The sequence below is a fragment of the Erinaceus europaeus genome, chromosome 3, assembly GCF_950295315.1.
Source record: "Erinaceus europaeus chromosome 3, mEriEur2.1, whole genome shotgun sequence".
Lineage (NCBI taxonomy): Eukaryota > Metazoa > Chordata > Mammalia > Eulipotyphla > Erinaceidae > Erinaceus > Erinaceus europaeus.
This window is the reverse complement of record NC_080164.1, coordinates 78,831,643-78,853,911: the sequence shown is the minus strand read 5'-3', so window position 1 is coordinate 78,853,911 and position 22,269 is coordinate 78,831,643. Positions and strand designations below refer to the sequence as shown.

The following is a 22,269-nucleotide window of genomic DNA, read 5'->3' as shown; positions in this document are numbered from 1 at the left end:
TTGATATATGTCCTATTTGTGGTGGTCTGGTTGTTTATAGGAGACCTTTCAGAACTTCTTTCAGGGCAGGCTTGGTGATGGTTGCTTCCTTCAACTGTTGCTTGTCTGAGAAGGTTTTGATGCTTCCATCTAGTCTGAATGACAGTCTAGCAGGATATAGTATTCTTGGCTGAAAGCCTTTCTCATTGAGCACTCGATAGATATCTTGCCATTCTCTTCTGGCCTGTAGTGTTTGTATGGAGAAGTCTGCTGCTAATCTTATGGGTTTTCCTTTGTAGGTGACTCTTTGTTTTTCTCTTGCAGCCTTGAGGATCCTTTCTTTATCCTTTTTCCTTTCCATTCTAAGTATGACATGTCTTGGTGTCTTTAGGTCTGGGTTAATTCTGTTAGGGACCCTCTGGGCTTCTTGAATCTTTATGTCTTTGGTGTTGTCTAGACTAGAGAAATTTTCAGCTATTATGGCCTGGAGAATGCTTTCTTCCTCTCCTTCTCTTTCTTCCTCTGGTAAGCCAATAATGCGTATATTGTTTCTTTTGAAGTCATCCCATAGGACCCTATTGTTGTTTTCAGCATCTCTTAATCTCTTTTTGAGATCTCTTACTTCTTTTTTAGTTGTCTCTAATTCATCCTCAATCTTGCTAATTCTGTCTTCAGCCTCATAGATTCTATTCTCTCTGCCCTCTACTGCTTTCTGGAGTTCATCTATTTTGTTGCCCTGCTCTGATACTGTTTTAGCTTGTTCAGTTAGTTGCCTCCTTAGCTCAGCGATTTCAGCTTTCAGCTCTCTAATAACCATGAGATAATTAGAATTTTCTTCCATATTCTCATTTGTTGTTCCTGCATTTCTGATTACAATTTTTTCAAATTCTTTACTCACTCCTGTTATTATTTCCTTAGCTAATGTTTGGATGTTGAACTCGTTGTTTTGTGCTTCACCCTCTGGAGGACTTTTAGCTGGACTCTTGTCATGGTTTGAGTCTCCAATATTTTTTCTTGTTGTTTTAACCATTTTATATATTATTTTATGAGTTCCCTTTATCAGTATTTTTCAAATTATTGATCACTATTGCCTGGATTGACTTGTTTCTAAGTAAATTAATTAAAAGGTTCACAGTGGTGGAAGTTAACAGTTTTTTCAATCCCTGAGTTGGAGCTCAGTGGTGTAAAAGCCTCTTTTTTTTTTCTTCCCTGTAGGCTATGGGAGCCTGAGGGCTTTTAAACTATCAATAGGCTTCTTAGCTTAATCACTGACTCCTGACCAAGAGATAAAGCAGGGTGTGGCAGAGATAATCCAGTGGTTATGCAAAGAGACTTTCACAGCCCCTCAGCTATGCCACTGAGGTATAGGTCTTCTCCTGAGTTTCCCGGTTAGATCTCTGTCCCCTGGTGTCCCTCCCTGTTGCTGCTCCAGATTCTGAGGGTAGTAGCAATGGAGACTCAGAGTTGCACTTGGTGAGTCTCTGGGGAGTCTTTTCCTCCCTTCAGCTGTCCCCTTGTTGTGGACCAGTCTCTCATTTCTAATTTGCTACTTGGAGCTATGATTTCTGAACTCCCAATTTCACCATCTCCTGTATATAGAAAAAAACATATGTGATATGCACCTTACCATCACCTTTAAAGATATATTTGAAAACTCAGTGGGACACAAAAGAGAAAAAAAAGGTGAAATAAATATATTGAACTACAGCAAATTAAAAGCAAGTGAAAGAAAGTTGTGTCAAAAATATCCAAGTGCAGGGGAGAATATATTACATGCACACCATGTAACAAGGGGTTAGTACTCAAAATATTCAAAGACCTCTAAAGATTCAAGAATGAAAATTAGCTCAAATTTAAAAACTGAAGAAGTGGTAGTTCATTTGGATAGTGAAATACTTAAGTACACACTCAACACAAGTTCTAGCCCAGCCCTCACTGCACTGATAATAGTTTGATGATGTGATTTTTAACCTTCTCTCACTCTGCCTCCCTACTGTCTCCTTTTTATTTTTTTATTTAATAATTTTTATTTATAAAAAGTAAACACTGACAAGAACTATAGGATAAAAGGGGTACTTTGCTTTTTAAAATTTTTTAAATATTTCTTTATTTATTTTCCCTTTTGTTGCCCTTGTTGTTCTCGTTGTTGTTATATTTATTATTGTTATTTATGCCGTTGTTAGGATAGATAGAAATGGAGAAAGGAGGGGAAGACAAAGAAGGAGAGAGAAAGACACCTGCACAGCTGCTTCACTGCTTGTGAAGCGACCCCTCCTGCTGTTGGGAAGGCCTGAGCTGGAACCAGACTCCTTAGGCCGTCCTTGCGCTTTGCACATACACTTAAGCCAGCTCTTTTTAACTGAAAGCATCTGCCTGTAGCAGTGATTAATTGAAGATGACAATACAGAAATCTGGTTTGGCATTTCCTTAAAAAAAGAGATGTAGACAACAAAAGAGCACATGGAAGTGTTATCTATTAGGGAAATATAAATTAGATAGCAATAAGATATCACAACTAGGGGGTCAGGCAATAGTGTAGCAGGTTAAGCACACCTGGCAGAAAGTACAAGGACCAGCGCAGGAAACCCCCTGGCTCCCCACCTGCAGGGGGATCGCTTCACGGACGGTGAAGCAGGTTTGAGGTGTCTTTCTTTCTCCCTTTCTGTCTCCCCTCCCCTCTCAATTTCTCTCTGTCCCATCCAACAGCAACAATAGCAATGGCAACAATAACGACAAAAGCAAAGGCAGCAACAAGAAAAAATGGGGGGGGGGGAATGCCTTCCAGGAGCAGTGGGTTCATGGTGCAGGCATGGAGCCCCAAGCAATAACCCTGGAGGCAAATTATATATAGCAATGTGAAGATTATTCAAACTTGTAGTTCAGTTATTTTCATGCTTCTATATCCAGTCCAAGGCAAATAGAAACAGTAATTTAACCTCCAGGAAGGTGTATGAGTGGTAGAGCACAGGAATAGCTTTCTGGAGACCTGTGTTTGATCTTTGACTTCACAGATGCCAGAGTTTACGAGTGCTATAGCTTTAGTGTCTCCCACACACTCTCTCTCATAAAGTAAATATTTAAAAAAGATTTAGACACATACAGTACCATGATGACATTGTATTTTTATATTTTATTTATTGCAGTATGAAAGCTATATAGAGAAAGTGGGTGGGGGCAGGGGGCTGCAGTGCACACCAAGTTAAGCACACATAGTGCCAAGCAGAAGCACAAGGATTTTGATTAGAGCCTAGGCTCCCCACCTGCAGTGTGTGTGTATGTGGGGGGAGTCACCTCACAAGTGGAGAAATAGGTCTTCAGGTGTATATCTTCCCCTCCCTTATCATTTCTCTCTATCCTATCCAAAACAAAAAAAGAAAAAAGAGAGAGAGAGAGAAAGGAAGGGAGAAAAGAAAGAAAAGAAAAAGAGAAAAAAAAGGGAGGGAGGGAGGAAGAGAGAGAGAGAGAATACTGCTCAGTTCTGGATTAAAATGGTGCAGGGGATTCAACCTGGAATCTCAGAGAGTGAAGGATGAAAGCCTTTTGTAGAGTCATTATGCTGTCATCCCATGCCCAGTGACTGTAGTATTATTTGTAAGTGTGTAAATTGAAAATAACCTAAGTGACCTATAGTGGCAAATGAATACAGAAGACTGGGTATACTTGATTGGGATACTAGTCAGCTACAATAAGAAATGTAACTACTTTATCAAGAACATTAATGGACCTAGAGAATATTATTAGCAAGATAAATTAGATGGAGAAAGACAAGCATTGCATTATTTCATTTAAATGTTGGTTACAGGAAAAAAATAAGCCACTGAACTAAATAAAACAAGCAAAAACTCAAACAAAGAAAACATTTTTGAACTCTACAACTAGTGATGGATGTTAGCGAGCATGAATCAGACCACCATCCACTGCAAGGAAGCAAAGATGTTTATTGACGAATTGCAATCCGGGCCAAGATGGAGACTGGCAGCAGTCTACCAAGCTCGACCCCGAGCAAGGCTCAAACCACACAATATATAGAAATCCAGTACACTCAGGGGGAGACACACACTTCATCTTAACAATCTGTACCCAATCATATTCTATAGAAAACGCGGAATCCAATTATTTCAAACTGAGCAAAAGCGGGGTCCATACAGAGCGAAGCGCGGGCAAATTTCAAACGTAGCAAAACCACACAACCAATAAGACTTAACCAGGCACTAGACCCTTACCTCCCCCTAGCATCTTGCCAGACCATCTGGTGACCAGCATACTGCTAAGGCTGTGCAGAGGTCCTGATAAAACCTGTCTCTAGGCAGGGCTTCCAGCCCTCATACAGAACTTCTGCAAGTCACCTGATGGCCCTCACTGATTAGTTCTGTTCAAGGGGGGAGGGCAAGGGACCTTCCACCTCCCTCAGCAAACCAACTTAATTCTAAAGAAAAAAGAAAAAAAAAAGAGCTTAACACTAAAACCTAAAAAGAAACTTAACCAAGAAATATATTAATAAATCATTAATATTGAAGAGGGGGTTCCAATGTAACAGCATATTGTTGCCTGTCACATTCCCCACTAGTCTTAGCCGCAAATCAAATCCTTGATTCTTCTTCACCTTTCCTTTCCTCTTCTGAGTCATAATCTGTGTCATAATAAATATGACCTCCATTAGCCTCTAGATAGGTCTCTAAGTTCATAACTTTTCCAGTCCGTTGCTGGATCATAGACACCAAGGTTCTCCACAGGCAGGGACCCAGGGTGGCTATGAGCAGCAAAGTAATCAGGGGCCCAGCTATGGTGGCAACTAGGGTTTTAAGCCAAGAAGGCCAGCTGGAGAAAATATTTGAAAACCAGTTAGAAAACCAATTGCCCTTAAACCAGCTGCTCTCTCTCAGCTCCTTCCACTTCTGTGCCCTATCTCCTATCCTCCTCTTGACTTCATTTAGGCTCTTTCTTACCAATCCAGAATGGTTGACATAAAAACAGAAAGCTTCATTAAGGGCAACACATAATCCTCCCTGTCTTAAAAAAAGCAAGTCAAGTCGTCTCCGGTTCTGGAGGACCACCTCAGCAAGGGAGGACAGTGACCCTTCAAGAGCCTCCATTGAGTCCTCTAATGTCCTTAAGTCCTGGTCTACCTGTTGGTCTAATTTAACTATGGTTTCTTCCTTGGCCAGTGCCGTTGCTCCTACAGCTATAGATCCGGCAATTGCTGCTCCTGTCAGTAGGGGAACTAATACCGGAGCACGCTTATGTTTAGGGTGGGCCTCCTCCTGATTTCTCAGGTGGGCCCAGCCTGTCCCGCCATGGGCGTAATACAGGCGGGGCAGGATGCGAGTCAGGACACAAAGCTCTTCCTGACTCGCTTCCCACAAGGTAACGCAGGGGGCCATTCTTGAGGCGCAGACCCACCAGGTTCCCTCTGGAGCCTTTAGAAGGGCGGCCCACTCTTGGGTCCTTCTGGCCCTTATGGTGCAGGAGCAATGGACCTGATAGGGGGAAGCATCCCGAATGGGGGAAGCACTTAGCTGATAATATTCTGTGACGAAACAAGTTCCCTTTCCTTGGACGTCTCTTAAAGTTACCTGATGGAGCTGTGTTCCCCATTTGCACTCTGGGCTATTCAAGCTTCCTGATGAAAGGGATGTCTTTATAATGTCCCCCTTATCAGGCCCTACCTGGGCTTCAACCGCTACCCCTATGTAGTAAGGGGGTTCGGGGTGTAGGCACAACCAACAGTCCTGGGTGATATTGGGGGCAGAGTCATTCAAAAGGCTATACATCAGTTCTGCAGATCCCAGTGGCTCCACACGAGGATGTACATCAGATGAGGCACTTGTACCCTTTCTTCTTGTCCCAGTGGAATTTGGACTGGCATCTGCCGCATCTGCCACAGCTGGTGGTGAAGAGGCATTCTGTGGATTCTGTCCCAAGTTAATGGGTTGTAGGGGCCCAACTGGAGCATGGGACCACGGTTTCTGCTGGATGGTGAAGATTGCCCCTGGGTCCTCTCCGGCGAACACCAACCGGATTCCCCACTTCTTTCCCCTTGTCCAGGCGTCAGTCTTTTGCCAGGTCTTGATCCTCATTTCCACGGGGTTACAGTCCCCAGGGTTGCAGGTGCCTTGCTTAGTCCAGACACCAGACCTATCCACCTTGGCAAATTGCAAGTCTCTGTCATCATCTTTCAACGAAGAGAGAGTCTTGCAGTCCCCCCAAAGGCCACAGAAAAAATACCTCTCTCCTCTGCAGCTGTCGCCAGGTGGGGGGTATACTCCTTCCCTAGGACAGACATAGTAGTCCCGATCCCGAAGGCTACTTTCCAGGCTTGTGGAGCCACACCCTCTCTCAGTGGTGGTTGAACCAGTCCAGTTTTTTCCAAACAAATCACACAGGTCAAGGGAGAAAATCGGCTGACCAGCAGTTGACAGGCTCTTGATTACTGCTCCCTTTTGGTCTTTCAGCTCCCATATACGTAGCGGGGCTACTTTGGGGGATTCAGCCTGGAAGCTCCGGCTGAAATAAAGCAAAAACAGTAGCATTAGGAGGAAACCAGTCGAACCTTCATGGGGTCCGATGTGGGCACTGCACGCCATTTCTTCTGCTCGTCAGCTTCCGTGGGGTCAGTGGGGTCTGGAACAAACTTCTTTAAGCGAGTGTGGTGGATCCAATGCCACTTCCTGGCGACTTTCACCGCTGTCAGTGTGCTCAGGATGACAGTAAATGGTCCTTCCCACCGGGCCTCCAGGTGATCTGGGTGCAGCTTCTTCACCAGCACAGAGTCCCCAGGCTCGAACAGGGGTGCGATCTGGTCTCGGCCTTCCTCCTTCCAGGTTCCCGGTTTAACAGTCTGGACAGCAAATCTGGCCTTTCCCCGCACTACCTGAAGAGCCTGCAGAGATTCTAATAGGTTACCTCGAGCTACTTCAGCCAGTTTCTCAGCCCCTATCCGGGGCACCAGGGTGGGCAACTTGCCATACACAATTTCAAATGGGGTGAATCCAGAAACATAAGGGGTATTTCTACTTTTTAACAAAGCAAAAGGTAAAAGAGTAACCCAGTTCCCGCCAGTCTCTATCTTTAACTTAGTCAAAGTTTCCTTAAGTGTCCTATTCATTCTTTCTACCTGCCCTGAGCTCTGAGGGCGATAAATGCAGTGCAGCTTCCATTTAATTTGCAAAGTTTCAGCCAATTGTTGGGTGACCTTGGCAATAAATGCTGGACCATTATCCGACCCCAGGGAATAAGGGAGACCAAACCTTGGAATAATTTCGGATACCAATTGTTTCACCACTACCTGGGAAGTCTCTTTCCTAGTAGGGAAAGCTTCAGCCCAACCCGAGAAGGTGTCTATCATCACTAAGAGATACTTGTAACCTCCCAGAGCTGTGGGCATTTCAGTAAAGTCCACTTCCCAGTGTTCACCAGGCTCTTCTCCTCTCCATCAGGTTCCAGGCCGCTTGGCCTGGATGGGGTTGGCGTTTACTCTGGCACATGTGATGCAGCGGCTTGCCACGCTCCTGGAAATCCTGTGTAAACCTGCTATCAGATAGAATTTGTTTATTAGTTCAGCTAACTTCTCTCCCCCCAGGTGAGTACTTCCATGAGCTAGGGTCACAACTTGTTTTCCCAACTGCTGGGGCAGCAGTATCCTTTGGTCTGGGAGGATGATCCACCCGTCTTCACTTGGCCTTCCTCCAAGTCTTCTTCCAAATTCTTCCTCTTGCTTTGAATAGCTTGGTCGTCTGTCCGGTGATAATTCTGTAGGTGGGGCTACTATTAATTGAGCCTGAGTCCCCACTAGTCTTTTGGCAGCCTTCCGGGCGATGTCATCAGCAAACCGGTTACCCTGTGCTACATCCGAGTCATCCCTTTGGTGGCCCTTGCAGTGTATTACAGCTACCTTCTCAGGCTCCCATATAGCTGCCAACAAGGCTAGGATTTCTGGTGCATGCTTGATGGCCTGACCTCCTGCAGTTAGCAGTCCTCTCTCTTGGTACAATGCCCGTGAACGTGGACAGTGGCAAAAGCGTATCTGCTGTCAGTGTACACATTTATCTTCTTCCCTGCTCCCCACTTGAGTGCTTGAGTCAGTGCTATTAACTCAGCCTTCTGAGCTGAAGTCCTTTGAGGTAGTGAAGCTGCCCATAGGACCTCTTGGTTAGTGACCACGGCTGCCCCCACATACCTCACACCGTCCTTCACAAAGCTGCTTCCATCAGTGTAGAGGGTTACCAGTGCATCAGGCAGGGGGACGTCTGTCAGGTCAGCTCTCAGTGAGGTCAGGGCTTCCAGGATTTATCCGCAGTCATGGGTGGCTTCGTCCTCTGGATTGGGGAGCAGGGTAGCAGGATTCAAAGCGGCTGTCTGCTTGAAAGTAACACGGGGTGGATCGAGCAATAGTACCTGGTAATGTGTGATCCGGGCGTTGGTCATCCACCGGTCTGGAGGAGAGTAGAGAAAGCTAGCCAGATTGTGGGAAGTAACAATTTCTAGAGTCTGTCCAAATGTCAGTTTAGTAGCCTCCTTTACCAGTAAAGCGGCGGCAGCCACTGTTCTCAGGCACCCCGGCCACCCAGCTGCCACAGGATCCAGGCGCTTAGACAGATAGGCTACTGGTTTCTTCCAGGGTCCCAGGGTCTGGGTGAGCACCCCTTTGGCCACCCCAACACTTTCTGCGACAAACAGCTGAAAAGGTTTATTGAGGTCAGGGAAGCTCAGGGCAGGGGCACTCACCAAGGCTGTTTTCAGTGCCTGGAAGGCCTTCTCCTCCGTCTCTGTCCATTTTAACGACACATCGCTTCCTCCAGTGGTGACGCAGAGGGGTTTGGCCAGTTCTGCGAATCCTGGGATCCATAACCTACAGTAGCCCACTGCCCCCAGGAATTCCCTGACCTGTCTTTTTGTGGACGGGGTCGGGATCTTCAAGACAGTCTGGATCCTTGCCTGGGACAGCGCCCGCTGGCCTTCCTTTATTTGGTAGCCCAGGTAGGTTACTTCTTGGGCACACAATTGGGCTTTCTTGGCAGACACTCTGTACCCCAGAACCCCCAGTACCTTCAATAGGTCACGAGTAGCCTCTTCGCAATCTCTCCGGGAGGAGGCAGTAATTAAAAGATCATCCACGTACTGTAGAAGGCTGCACCCTGGGTGTTCGCCTCAAAAACTAGATAAGTCCTTACTCAAGGCTTCATCGAACAGAGTTGGGGAGTTCTTGAACCCCTGTGGCAGGCGGGTCCAAGTTAACTGTCCAGTCTCCCCTTCTTCAGGGTCTGTCCACTCAAAAGCAAATATGGGCTGGCTCTGGGGGACCAGGGGGATGCTGAAGAAAGCATCCTTCAAGTCCAAGACGCTATACCAAGTCCGTTCTGGTGGCAGGAGGCTGAGAAGAGTGTAAGGGTTAGGAACTGTGGGGTGAACAGTTTCTACTCTCTTATTTACCTCTCGCAGGTCTTGCACTGGCCTGTAGTCGTTCGTTCCCGGCTTCCGAACTGGGAGGAGAGGTGTGTTCCACGCCGATTTGCAGGGCACCAAAATACCGGCCTTCTTCAGGCGTTGGATATGTATCCTGATGCCTTGCTGGGCTTCTCGGCTCATGGGATACTGGCGCACGCGGGCTGGAGTGGCGGAACTGGTTAATTGCACCAATATGGGGGTCACATGTTTAGCTAACCCGGGGGGGTTAGTTTCAGCCCAAACATTAGGGATCTCCTGCTTCCATATTTCTAACAGGCCCAAATCATTTGCCTGCCTCGTATCCTCATATAGTCGGTATTCTTCACTGGCTGGCATAGTAAGCAAGATGCGCCCACCAAGATGCACCGTGGGTCCCTTATCTACCTCAAATGAAATGGTTGCCTGTAGTTTTTGGAGGAGATCTCTTCCAAGGAGTGGTTCCGGGCATTCAGGGATTACCAAGAAGGAATGGGTGATAGTCTGTAGGCCAGGGCCTACAATCCTTCCAGTGGATTTTGGATAACTTCTTACTTCCCCCGTAGCTCCCACAATTCTAACTCTTCCCCTTCCAGTGGGTCCTACTGGTTGCTGGATTACTGAATGTGTGGCCCCGGTATCCACTAAAAAATTAACTAACTTTCCCCCTACTGAGAGTTTTACCCTGGGCTCCGGGGGGCTGAGGGAGCCCTGACCTCTCTAATCAAAGGTTAATAGAGGTGCTTCTTCTTCAGGCTTCCTCTCCTTCCCTTTCTCCGGGCATTCTCTTTGCCAGTGCCCTTCCTTCTTGCAGAATGCACACTGATTTTTTCCTAAAGGTTTTGCTTTTTCCCGGCTCCTTCCTCCCTTAGTATTCTTCTTAAAACTCTTTCTCCCTTCTCTACCCTCTGTCTCTCTCATCTTAAGAACTTGGGTCATCTTCTTACTGAGCTCCACTGTAGCCCTAGCCGGATCTTCCCTATTCTCGAAAACCTTCTGGGCTATGGCCAATAACTCAGAAAGAGACTTCCCCTGAAAACCTTCCAGCTTCTGTAATTTCTTTCTAATATCTGGGGCGGAGTGGGCTACGAACTGGAGAACAACGGCCTGCATGTTTTCGGGGGCTTTAGGGTCTATAGGGGTCCAGGTCCGATAGACCTGGTAAAGCCTTTCTAAGAAAGCCGTTGGGCTCTCGTTCGCACCCTGGATGCACTCGGTCACCTTAGATAAATTAGTGGGCTTTCGGCCAGCCGCCCGAATGCCTCTTAATAGAGTCTGGCGGTACCTGGAAAGGGCTTCAAGTCCAGCGTGTGTGTTCGGGTCCCATTTCGGTCGACTACATGGGAACACCTCTTCCGTCTCAGCATCTGTGAGTGCCTCCCCCTGCCCATTCTGAGCCTGTTTCCTCCCTTCCAGTCTAATCCTCTCCCTCTCCTCTGCCGTGAACAAGGTATTTAACAGCTGCTGACAACCATCCCATGTAGGTTGGTGAGTGTAAAAAACCGATTCAAGCAGGGTTGCTACACCCTCTGGGTCCACGGAGAAGGGAGGGTTTTGATTTTTCCAATTATACAAATCAGAGGTGGTGAAGGGGACATATATCCTAAGTGGTCTCCCTCCCGCCTCTCGCTCCCCGGCCTCCCTTAAGGGAAAAACTCCAGCCGGTACCGCCTCCCCATGGGTCTTTCCGGGTCTGAAAGTTGTCCCCGCCCTGGTGTGGGATGGACTAAAGAGCTCGGGTGGGGCCTCTGAGGTGGAGTCAGGCTCAGGAGCAGTGGGCCTAAGGGAGCTGGAATATGGGGGAGGACTATCACTTCTCTTTCTACCTGGTCCCGGTGGGGACTCAGGGGGCTTGGGAGGACAGGACAGTTGGGGCGCTTGGGCATCCCCGCTCTCCTGCCCCCCCCCCGTGCCACATATATTCCAGATTTTTCCTTTGACTCTCCCTTTTCCTTGGAACCCTTCTGACATTTTAGCAAATACTTAGGTTTGTCATAAATGATACCAGCCCAGATTTCAATGTATGGCATCTGATCAGGGTGCCCTGGTTCACCGAAAATTACATCCTGCACTGCTGCACAAGTGCCAGGGTCCAGGCTCCCTTCCTCCGGCCAGCCCACGCCAAATGTGGGCCATTCTCTGGCACAGAATTTTCGTAGGGTGAAGGCATCTACCTGGACTCCAAATCCGGCCGCCCTGCGAGAGAAATCTGAGAAATTCTTAACCAAGCATTCCAAGGGGGAGAGAGAGGAGGGTTTTGATGAGGCCTGTCCCATCTTCCTGTCAAAATGAAATAACATGGAAACAAACAAGGCAACAATTGTCACTGCAATCGCACCTAGGATTACCTTCTTTTTTCCACTCACGTGCTGGCCAGCACACAGAAGGCTCTCATACGTTCTCTCACTCACACACCTTTTCTCTATTTCCAATAACCCAAAAGGTGTCCACTTGGGACCTTCTCCTGTATCAGGGTTATGGACTTCTTTTATTAGTGGTGACTCCAGTTTTCCTAATTTTTTTTTTTCTTCAACCTCTTTGTGGTACCGTAACACAGCACAAGGGGAGGAGACAAACGAAGAGACAACCAGCTAAGACTACAAGACTGACAAGACAGATAGTTAGTGGGGGAAAATGGAACTGACATCCGAAGGACGCCAGACACCCAACTGTGCCCGCCTGGCCGGGCCCCTCGCGGGACCTTAAGGAGTCTTAGCTTTAAGGGTAGCCGTATAATCCCCGGCCCTGGTCTCAACTAAGTTGAGAATCCCCGTTTAGCTGAAACGACTCCACGGACATGCAGGTTAGGGCCCACTCAGGCCCCATAGCCTTAAGGCCGTGAGGCACGCGGCATTCACACACACACACACAACGCATGCAGCAGATCACTCACTCAGTCAAGATTGGGCAATTACCATTCCGGCCACTGCTACTAAGGAATGTTGCTAATTAGGCCTTCAGGAGTCACTGGAGAGTAGCTCCGGCCAGACCCCCTCAATTGCACTAATAGGCTCAGCCTTTTCGCGAATTGCCAAAGTGAGGAAAGTAAAAGAGACAGACAAAGAGTGGCCACGAAGGACGGTTCGGAAGCGGACCCTGTTCCAGATCCTTAGGTGGACCCTGTTTCAGGTCCTTGGGCAGACCCTGTTCCAGATCCTTACCCTAGCAGCCTGGGAGTCGTCACTCTCCAGCGCTGCAGTCTGGGATTTTAACGTGGCGTCCCGCAATCCACAGACCCCCAGGCCCCGCGGGGACTTACACAAAAATCAAGCTTGACTCAGTGGTCCTCCGGAGGCACAGAGCTAGAAAGGAAATGGTACCATACAAAATTCAGGCCTGACTTACCGGCGCCGGGCAGGACTTCCAAGGCTTCCGAGGGTCCAGACCCAGGATGGGGTGTCCTCAGGAGTACCCGTCTGAGGTATCTCACTGGGGCCTCCAAATGTTAGCGAGCATGAATCAGACCACCATCCACTGCAAGGAAGCAAAGATGTTTATTGACGAATTGCAATCCGGGCCGAGATGGAGACTGGCAGCAGTCTACCAAGCTCGACCCCTAGCAAGGCTCAAACCACACGATATATAGAAATCCAGTACACTCAGGGGGAGACACACACTTCATCTTAACAATCTGTACCCAAATCATATTCTATAGAAAACGCGGAATCCAATTATTTCAAACTGAGCAAAAGCGGGGTCCATACAGAGCGAAGCGCGGGCAAATTTCAAACATAGCAAAACCACACAACCAATAAGACTTAACCAGGTACTAGACCCTTACCTCCCCCTAGCATCTTGCCAGGCCATCTGGTGACCAGCATACTGCTAAGGCTGTGCAGAGGTCCTGATAAAACCTGTCTCTAGGCAGGGCTTCTAGCCCTCATACAGAACTTCTGCAAGTCACCTGATGGCCCTCACTGATTAGTTCTGTTCAAGGGGGGAGGGCAAGGGACCTTCCACCTCGCTCAGCAAACCAACTTAATTCTAAAGAAAAAAGAAAAAAAAAAGAGCTTAACACTAAAACCTAAAAAGAAACTTAACCAAGAAATATATTAATAAATCATTAATATTGAAGAGGGGGTTCCAATGTAACAGCATGTTGTTGCCTGTCACAATGGAGATCAGAAATGGAAGTGGGCTGGATACATAACGGACAATGTAATCATCCAAGATAAAATTTAACTTTCTCTTTTTTTTTCATTTTTTCCCTTTTGTTGCCCTTGTTGTTTATTGTTGTTGTTATTTCTGTAGTTGTTGTTGGATAGGACACAGAGAAATTGAGAGAGGTTGGGAAGACAGAGAGGGGGAGAGAAAGACACTTGCAGATCTGCTTCACCACCTGTGAAGAGACGCCCCTGCTGGTGGGGAGCTGGGGACTCGAACTGGCATCCTTACACTGGTCCTTATGCTTCACACCATGTGTGCTAAATCCACTGCACTACTGCCTGGCCCCCCATGGTGAATCTCTTATAGTGTACACATAAGCTGATTTTTCATTGGTAGACCTACTACTTCTATAGTGTTATAAGGCAATGCTAACTCTAATGTATATTTCCAGGTGTATTGCACCAGAGAATATAACTTAGTGAAAGAGGGCGATGGAAGGGAATTAAAAAGGACACTGAGGTCCTGATGTATGATGTGGGATAAAGATAACAGACCTAAATTGGAGTTGGGAATTTTTTTTTATTTCTTTATTGGGAATTAATGTTTCACATTCAACATTAAATACAACAGTTTGTACATGCATAACATTCCCCAGTTTTCCATTCTTCTTCTAGCGTTAGCCCTTCTTCCGTAGCCACTTAATGGCTTTGAAAGTGACTGGGATCCATGTGGATTCAGTCGACTAGGAAGGATCGTCAGTTTCCCCAATGAATGGGTACTCACGGGATGCACCACGTGAAGGTCGATCCAATGCACCCCAATGAACATGGGCATTGACTGGTTGATCCATACTCCCTGTCTGCCTCTCTGTTTCCCTAGTAGGGTGAGTCTCTGGGGAAGCGGAGCTCCAGGACACATTGGTGGGGTCTTCAGTCCAGGGAAGCCTGGCCGGCATCCTGATGGCATCTGGAACCTGGTGGCTGAAAAGAGTGTTAACATACAAAGCCAAACAAATTGTTGAAGAAGCATGGACCCAAAGCTTGGAATAGTGCAGATGAAGTGTTGGGGGTGGGGGGTACTCACTGCAAACTCTAGTGTACTACTGCTTTCAGGTATATATTTTGCAGTAGTTTATGGATACGTGTGAACATATGCTCTCTCTCACAGAAACTGGTGTATATCTAGGTTTTGGGACTTTGTTAGGAAGTGAACCACCTGGGATGGAATTAGAGAATACAATGAAAGGAAAGGTCTCACCAGAGTGATGAAGCTGAGTGGTTGTCATTCCATACCTGAAGTCTCTGGACACAGTCTGAAGTGAAGCATGCTGGGGTGGCACTCGTTGAGTTGATTAGGTTGCAATAAGTAGATGCAATATTATTTGATAAGAATTGGGAGAAGCATACGGGAAAGTTGGCCCTACCCTAGGGTCCCAGAAATGGGGAAAGTTTAGGCTCTATAGTGGAAATGTGAGGTTCCTGCTGTTTTAGGGTTTGAGACGACAATGGATAGTTACTGTTATCATCACATTATTTGGTAATTGGGTTAACTTTGAAAAGTCCCTTTGTTAGACATACAATCAATTTCCCCCCTCATTAATTAAATAGTGATTTATATGACTACAATTTAATAGGTGTGTACATAAACACCATTCCCATCACCAAAATATTGTGTCCCATCACACAACCCACCCCCACCCCCAACCCCACACCCCCACCAGCCCAGGAAGCTGCATGTCCATTCTCCCCCTCACCACAGGGTTTTTACTTTGGTGCCCTACTTTCAATTTAGTCAGATCCTGCTTTTAGTTTCCATTTCTGATCTTCTTTCTCAACTTCTGTTGATGAGTGGGATCATGCCATACTCATCTTTATCTGGAAGACTTTTAAAAGTAAAGGTATTAGTTCTTCTTTGAAGGTTTTGTAGAATTCACTTGTAAAACCATGTGGTCCAGAACTTTTATTTTTGGGGAGATTTTTGATAACTGTTTCAATTTCATTAGCAAAGGTGGGCGCGAGGAATAACATCATTGCAAGACTGGCCAGCTCCTCATGGGGTGCAAGTGCTTCCACACTATGATCATCATCTCTGGCATTATGCTATCCCACTGCAGAATACTGTGCCCCAGTATGGTTCCGTAGCCCCCATGTCCACTTGGTCGATTCCAAATTATATTCCTCCATAAGGATAATTTCTGGAACCATCCGTTCCACCCCGGTTCCATGGCTGCCAGTTCTTAGCAACATCGCCCCGCCAGATATTCGTCAGGATGCGGCATCATCTAAGTTCATTTCCCACGTCTACGCTCGACTGGACCTGTCAATATACGCGGATATCTTCACCCCACCCTGTCCAACGCTTGACGTCTCGTCACCCAATCTGGTCCCCTACGCCTACACTGAAATTCTCTGTTCCAGACTCTTGGAAACAGACTTGGCAGTCAGCTGAGGTAAAGAACAAACACCTCATCACAGACCCCTGCAGGCGTCAACCTGGTTTTGACCTAGCACGTTATGATTGGGCCCTCCTCAATCGCTATCAAACAGGCCATGGCCGGTGCGCCACTGTATTCCATCCCTGGGGAGCCAGAGACGACCCAAACTGCCCCTGCGGCTACAGACAGACTATGACCCACATAGTCAACGACTGCCACCTCTCCAGATTCAAAGGAGGTCTCGAAACTTTACATCAGGCTCAACCTGATGCTGTTGACTGGCTACGGAAGAAGGACAAACGCTAGAAGAAGAAGAAGAAGCTGTGATGGGCCTGCTCATGTTATCTGCTTCCTCTCTACTTAGTTTTGGAAGTTGGTAGGTATCTAGGAAATTGTCATTTCTTCCAGGTTCTCTAACTTGGTGGCATATAGTTGTTTATAGCAGGCTCACATGACATGTTGACATTCTGTGGTATCTGTTGTGATATCTCCTCTTTCATTTATTATTTAATTTATTTGGTTCTTCTCCCTTTTTTGTTTTATGAGTCTGGCTAAAGGCTTATCACTTTTGTTCACTCTTTTGAAGAACTAACATTTGCTTTTATTGATCTTTTGTATGGTTTATTTTCAATGTTATTGATTTCTGCCCTAAGTTTAGTGATTTCTGTCCTTCTGGTTGCTCTAGGGTTCCTTTGTTCTTCTTCTTTTAGGTCTTTAAGATTTGTAATCAGGCTGTTTATTTGTGCTTTTTCTTGTTTCCTAATGTGTGCTTGTATGGCTATGAACATCCCTCTCAGTACTGCCTTAGCCTAGTCCCAAATATTTTGATATCTTGTGTCTTCATTTTCATTGAACTCTCAAAACATTTTGATTTCTTCCTTTATTTCCTCTTTGACCCAGTAGTTGTTAAGGAGTGTACTGGTGAGCTTCCACATTTTGGGACTATTAGGAATCTCTTGTTGATTGTTAAATGTTAGTTTAATTCCACTGTGGTCTGAGAAGATGCTTAAGATGCTTGGGATGATTTCAATGCTCTTGAATTTTCAGATGCTGTCTTTGTGGCCTAACATATGGTCTATCCTTGAGAATGACTCATGTGGACTTGATTAAAATGTGTATTACAGTTTCTTGGGATGAATGACTCTGAAAATGTCTAATAGTTCTAGTTTATCTATATCCTCATTTAGCTCCCTTATGTCTTTATTGATTTTCTCTCTGGATGATCTGTCAAGTTGAGAGAGTGGGGTGTTAAAGTCCCCTACTATGACTGTGTTGCTGTTAATATATTGCTGTATCTCTTTCAGTAGATGTTTGATGTATTTAGATGGCTTCTTACTGGGTGCACAGATGTTAATTGTTAAGGCCTCTTGATTGACTGATCCTCTGAGCATTAAGTAGTGTCCATCCCTATCTTTTAAAATTTTATCTATTTTATAGTATTTAGTGTCAGCTATGAGAATAGTTGTTCCTTTCCTTTTTTTTTTGGGGGGGGGTTATTGGCCTATATGATAGTTTTCCATACATTCACTTTGAGTCTGTGTTTGTCTTGTTGAGTTAGGAGGGTTTCCTGTAGACAGCATGCTGTTGGGTTGTGTTTTCTGATCCATCTTCCTACTCTGTGTCTTTTCACTTAATAGGTAAATAAAGGCCATTTACATTTATTGATATCAAAGATTGAAGATATTTTAACGTCATTCTTGTAGAGTTTTAGAGTGTTCTGATATATGGCCTATTTATGGTGGTCTGACTGTTTATAGTACACCTATCAGAACTTCTTTAAGAGTAGGCTTGGTGATAGTTGATTCCTTCAACTCTTGCTTGTCTGAGAAGGTTTTGATGCTTCCATCTAGTCTGAATGACTGTCTAGCAGGATACAGTATTCTTGGTTGACAGCCTTTCTCATTGAGCACTCGATAGATATTTTGCCATTCTCTTCTGGCCTTTAGTGTTTGTGTGGAGAAGTCTGCTGCTAATCTTAAAGGTTTTCCTCTGCAGGTGACTGCTTTTTCTCTTGCATCCTTCAGGATCCTTTCTTTATCCTTATTTCTTTCCATTCTAAATATGATGTGTCTTGGTGTCTTTAAGTCTGGGTTAATTCTGTTTGGGACCCACTGGGCTTCTTGAATCTTTATTTCTTTGATGTTGTCTAGTCTATAGAAGTTTTCAGCTATTATGGCCTGAAGAATACTTTCTTCCACTCCATCTCTTTCTTCCTCTGGCAAGCCAATAATGTGTATATTTTTTAAAATTTCATTAATTAATAATTAATTTTTCTTTTGTTGCACTTGTTTTATTGATGTAGTTATTATTATTGTTGTTTTTGGATAGGACAGAGAGAAATGGAGAAAGGAGGGGAAGACTGAGAGGGGGAGAGAAAGGCAGACACCTGCAGACCTGCTTCACTACCTGTGAAGTGACTCCACTACAGGTGGGGAGCCAAGGGCTTGAACCATGATCCTCCTGCTGGTCTTTGTGCTTTGCACCACCTGCCCTTAACCCACTGTGCTACCGCCCAACTCCAATATTGTTTCCTTTGAAGTTATCCCATAGGTATCTGTTGTTGTTTTTGGTATCTCTTAATCTCTTTTTGAGATCTCTTACTTCTTTTTTAGTTGTCTCTAATTTGTCCTCGATCTTGCTCATTCTGTCTTCAGCCTCCTTGATTTTATTCTCTCTCCCCTCTACTGCTTTCTGGAGTTCCTCTATTTTGTTACCCTGTTATGATACTGTTTTAGCTTGTTCAGCTAGTTGTGTTAATTAGTGTTTTCTTCCAGAGTCTCATTTTTGTTTCTGTATTTCTGATGAAAATTATTTCAAATTCTTTACTCATTCCTGTGATTATTTCCTTAGCTAGTGTTTGGATGTTGACCTCATTATTTTGTGCTTCACCTTTTGGGGGGCTTTTAGCTGGACTCTTGTCCTGGTTTATTTCTCCAATATTTCTTCTTGTTGGCTTAACCATGACATGTATTATGTTATGAGTTCCCTCTCTCAGTACTTTTCAAATTACTGATCACTATTGCCTGGATTGACTTGTGTCTAAGTAAGGTAATTAAAGGGTTCACAGTTGTGGAAGTTAACAGTTGTTTCAATAGTATTTTAATCCCTGATTTGGAGCTTAGTGGCTTAAAAGCCTCTTTTGTGCTTTTGCTTCCCTGTAGGCTATGGGAGCCTGAGGGCTTTTAAACTATAAGCAAGCTTCTTAGCTTAATCATCTACTCCTGATGAAGAGATAAAGCAGTGTGTGGCAGAGCTAAAGCAGTGGTTATGCAAAGAGACTTCATAGTCCCACCAATATGCTATAGATGTATAGGTCTTCTCCTGAGTTTCCTGGTTAGTTCTCTGTCCCCTGGTGTCAGCCCAAGGCCTCCCTGTTGCTGCTCCAGATTATGAGGGCAGTAGCAATGGAGACTCAGAGTTGCATTTGGTGAGTTTCAGGGGAGTCCTCTCCTCCTTTCAGCTGTCCCCTTGTTGGTGGAACAGACTGGAGGTGGTGTCTCAACTGATAAACTGCTGGGCTGTTACCAGCCACTTAATCTCTCCCTAGGCTCCTCTCTGTCCACCTGCCACACATGCTTGCACTCATTGGTGATTTGGTGGGTTCCTGAAGCTGTTCTAGTCCTGTCTTGTTATGGTCCCAGGTGGTCTCCTTTGGTATTCCTAGTTGATCCACGAGAAGAGAGGAGAGAAACAGATCTGCTGCTGCTCGTAGCCCTGCCTCCGGAAGTCCTGGGTATTTTTTTTTATCTTTATTTAGTTATTGGATAGACATAGCAAAAAATTATGAGGGAAGGGGGTTATAGAGAGGTAGAGAGACAGAGAGACACCTGGAGCTCTGTTTCACTACTTGCAAAGCTTTCCCCCTGCAGGTGGGGACCAGGGACTCAAACCTGACTCTTTGTGCTTTGCAAGATGTGTGCTCAACCAGGTGTGCCACTACCTGGCCCTGAGTTGGGAATGTCCTTTTCTAAGCTTGTGTTACTATTAAAAAGTTAGCAGTAGAACTGTTACTAATGTCTCTTATTCATCCCAATAGACAAGAGAAGTATGGGGCTTTGAACCTTGGACTTCTAATTATAAGTTCAGTGCTCTTTTCACTGTGCCATGTAACCTTTACAAGTAAAATGACACATCTTTCTAACATGGTAATTATCTCTCAGTGTGACATAGAGGCAATTCTTCTTCTAGAGAAGAGGCAGAAAGAGAAAAGATATGGGGGAAAAAAATCCCAAGATTTTAGGTAATGGATTTTATTTATATTTCTTATAGACCTTATCAAAGTTGAATTAATGTGAAATGAATTAAAAATCATATCTCAAATTTAGTTTGCCCTATACTTAAAATAGAGATACTTAAAAAAAACAGTGACACTTTAGAGTAAATATAACGGGCAAATGTAAGTTTAATTGCACAAGTCATATATGGTGTGAATCGTTTGGAAAGTTCACTATGAATGATATATACTGCAAAAAATCCATTTGTCATTTACGAAAAATAAGATACTGTGTTTTTACATATGAAGGGAAAAATCTCATGGTGTAGTCAATTCAATCCAAGCCAAGATGATTGAATAACCATTTCTCCAGTGTTCTGGGTTCAAATAATCTAACCATAAGAACATTTCACACCCCCTCCTTGCCTGACAAATGCTGCTATAGAAAATGAATGAAAGGAGGGCCAGTCTATGGTGCACTGCACATAGTGGGGGAAAAAAAACAAAAACAAAAAAAACAAGAACCAGATAAAAGATCCAGGCTTAAGCGCCCAGCTCCCTGACCTGCAGAGGGAGTCCCTTCACAGGTAGTGAAGCAGGTCTGCAGGTGTCTTTCTCTCCCCCTCTCTGTCTCCTCCTCCTCTCTCAATTTCTCTGTCCTATACAACAACAATAATAACAACAGCAACAATAGAAAAAAAATATGGCCGCCAGGACCAGTAGATTTGTAGTGCAGGTTTTGTGCCCTGTGATAACTCTGGAGTGGAAAAAAAAAAAAGAAAAAGGAAAGAAAAATCTCTATAGCCTACATATTTTGTATGGATATTTCAGTAAGTGGCAGATCTATACCTCTCTTATGTAGCCTCTTCATTATTTTATGTTTCTCTAATGAACACTTTCATAATGCACAACCTCTGATTTTCTGTGAGACAGAAAACTTATATGTGATATAATTGCCTATTTAAAATTTTAAATTGTATTATCTTAAAACAATTCTTCAGTGTTCTACAGTAGTATTAAAATTTGAAAAGGGTAAAGCCAGTCTGTTTTGTCATTGTAGTTGTATTATCTTAGTGTTTCCCTAAAGTAAAAATTGAGAGCAGTGAGGTTTTTATTTTTATGTATTTTATTTATTTTTATTTAAGAAAGGATAAATTAATAAAACCATAGGGTAAGAGGGGTACAACTCCACACAATTCCCACCACCCAATCTCCATATCCCATCCCCTCCCCTGATAGCTTTCCCATTCTCTATCCCTCTGGGAGCATGGACTCAGGGTCCTTGTGGGTTACAGAAGGTGGAAGGTCTGGCTTCTGAACATGGACGTTGACTGGTCGGTCCATACTCCCAGTCTGCCTCTCTCTTTCCCTAGTAGGGTGGGTCTCTGGGGAAGCAGAGCTCCAGGACACATTGGTGGGGTCTTCAGTCCAGGGAAGCCTGGCCGGCATCCTGATGGCATCTGGAACCTGGTGGCTGAAAAGAGAGTTAACATACAAAGCCAAACAAATTATTGAGCAATCATGGACCCAAAGGTTGGAATAGTGGAGAGGAAGTGTTGTTTTTATTATAAGAAGCTATTTTAAATGCACATTTTAATATTCCATTTGACCTCACATGTGGTCTGTAGTTGTAAGTCACTGATCTTGTTATTTTGTTTTTAAGTAATGAAAATACAAAAGCACAGAGCAGTTGTAGAATGTATAAAGACATTTTATTTATTTATTTATTGGCTTAATATCAAGGGCTAAGTGAAATACGGGAACCAAAAGGCTTGTTCACATCTTTCTTGTTTTTGTTGAATCCTAAACTTATCTCATTTCCTAATCATCTTAGTTTTTTGCTATTTATCCATCCTTCATGCCCCTGTGTTTTAACCTTTATCAGAGAGAGTACTTGTCTCTTCTTTCTGATGGAAAACAAAACAAAAGCCTTTTTTGAAATTCTGCTTTAATATGTATATGTATATGTATATGTATATGTATATGTATATGTATATGTATATGTATATGTATATGTATATGTATATGTATATGTATATATAAAATTTATTATTGAATAGAGGCAGACAGAAATAAAGAAAGAAGAGTTTGATAGAAGGAAAGACAAGGGTCCAGG

The 22,269-nt window shown here is 44.6% G+C and overlaps 1 protein-coding gene and 1 long non-coding RNA gene across 3 annotated transcripts in view; one reads left to right on the top strand and one right to left on the bottom strand.

The window, feature by feature from the left end:
- Nucleotides 1-22,269, top strand: part of LRRTM4 (leucine rich repeat transmembrane neuronal 4) — an 839,426-nt gene that overhangs the window by 339,211 nt on the left and 477,946 nt on the right. The window lies entirely within an intron of this gene.
- Nucleotides 11,335-11,903, bottom strand: LOC132537679 (uncharacterized). Its single transcript, XR_009549140.1, has 2 exons — nucleotides 11,546-11,903; nucleotides 11,335-11,496 (listed from the first exon to the last, which is right to left on the bottom strand). It is a non-coding gene; the product is annotated as an uncharacterized LOC132537679 (long non-coding RNA).